The sequence below is a fragment of the Sinocyclocheilus anshuiensis genome, unplaced genomic scaffold (genome assembly GCF_001515605.1).
Source record: "Sinocyclocheilus anshuiensis isolate Anshui unplaced genomic scaffold, SAMN03320099.WGS_v1.1 scaffold877, whole genome shotgun sequence".
Lineage (NCBI taxonomy): Eukaryota > Metazoa > Chordata > Actinopteri > Cypriniformes > Cyprinidae > Sinocyclocheilus > Sinocyclocheilus anshuiensis.
In genome coordinates, this window is record NW_015557181.1 from 1,605,838 (window position 1) to 1,607,808 (window position 1,971).

General features: G+C 32.6%; 1 protein-coding gene across 1 annotated transcript in view; it reads right to left on the reverse strand.

Annotated features, from left to right (window-relative positions):
- slc34a1a (solute carrier family 34 member 1a) overlaps positions 1-1,971 on the reverse strand; it is a 21,247-nt gene that overhangs the window by 16,859 nt on the left and 2,417 nt on the right. The window lies entirely within an intron of this gene.

The following is a 1,971-nucleotide window of genomic DNA, read 5'->3' on the forward strand; positions in this document are numbered from 1 at the left end:
GTTGGGGGATCGGTGCCTTGCTCAAGGGCACCTCAGTCGTGGTATTGAAGGTGGGAGAGAGCGCTGAACATTCACTCCCCCCACCTACAATCCCTGCCGGTACGAGACTCAAACCCACAACCTTTGGGTTACGAGTCCGACTCTCTAACCATTAGGCCATGACTTCCCATTTTACAGATGATCTCTGTGAATAAAGCCACGTGTCGCAGCTGTTTTGTTAACAGACAACTTAAAAGGAAGTTTTGGATCAAATAAAAAGTGAAGCTAATGTCAAAAGGCTTTTAAAATAAAGCTGGCTTCAAAGGCAAGGTGCCAAGATAGTTTAATGGCCTTTAAACACAAGTCCTTATTTTACGTCTGTCTGCACAAGTACATAAAACAATATCTAACTTAGAAAGACTGACTGTAGGCAAGTAAAAACAAACAATATATTGACTTCTGAAGGCACTTTGTGTATTTAAAGTCTTTGCCTTTAAATTATATTAATTTGGGGATGTTTCACAGCAAAATTGAAAAGTATATATATATTCATTTGTGTAAAAAAATAAATATATATATATATATATATACAACCGTGACCAGAATCCCCACCATGAGTCCTGCTACGGGGTTGGATAGGATGGCATTGTCCTGGAAAATGTCTCCAGCCACTTTGCCTGACAAAAGAGCACAACATTTGAAACATTTGATTGATTTTAGTGAACTAGGTTTGACGTCATAATCTTAAAGGGACCAGTCCACCCAAAAATTAACATTCTGTCATCATTTATGTACTGTAATTGCAAACCAGCATGAACAGATTCTTCCTTGGAACACAAAACTTTGCACACAGTGAAACTGTAGAGACATGTACAGTTGATTATTTTGATTTCATTTTTTCCATCTGTCCCTATTCGCTTTCAGATTGTAGGAAAGAAAAACATGAATCTTCTTCAAAACAAAATCTTTTGTGTTCCACAGAAAAAAAAGTATTCAAATAGGTTTGACAAGGAATGACAATAGAATAAAGAAAAAAACATTGGGTGAACGGAACCTTTAACAGCACATTATGGTTTGTTTTTGTACAGATGACATGCACCGCAGAGCTGCATGCTGAAGCTAATCATGCAAATCCACCTCTTCCTTGTCATAAACATACATTTAGAATTGATTAACTAAATCTTAATGCCTAACCAATAATCACAACCTTGAGAACACAGCATTTATTCACATGTACAAGTGTTAAGGTCTTTGAAATATGGCAAACAACCCTCTTCACAGAGAAGCAGGTAATTAATCATATTTAAAAGATTACATAGGAGCTTTAATAACTAAAAAATTGTGAATTGCATGAAAACACATCACAGTTGACCCCAAAATAAAAGAAAAAGAATGTGAAAAGGCTGAAAGGTTAACGAAAAGTATCAAGTAAATATATATTATATGCTAAGAAATAAAAACAAACAATATATTTACTAAAAGACATGTTTTGTCTATAAAAAAAATAAACATTTCAAATTGCCATTTCATGGTTCAAATGTTTGGAATCTGATTGTATAATTTTACCTCAAGACAAATCACACTTGACCCCAAAATAAAACAAAACGTAGAAGAAAATTGGAATTTAAAGTAAGTAAATATACATACTGTCTATTATATATTCAATGAAATAAAAGACACTTAAAAGACACTTTTTTGTCTATTTCTTTCATCTTTGAATTATCTTTATTATATGTTGTTCATCAGAAAAAAAAATGTTTGTATATTTGTGTATGTGCATAGTCATATTCATTTATAGCCTATGTAAGTAAATAAATTTAAAAAATAACAAATCTTTGAAAGTGCCATTTCATTGCATGAAAACAAATCACATTTGACCCCAAAATAAAAGAAAAGGATAAAGGAATTTGTCTGAGAAATATGCTTAACTGTCACAACAATAAAGTGTGAAAGCAAAAAAAAAAAAAAAAAAAAATAGGGGAAATTTTTAAC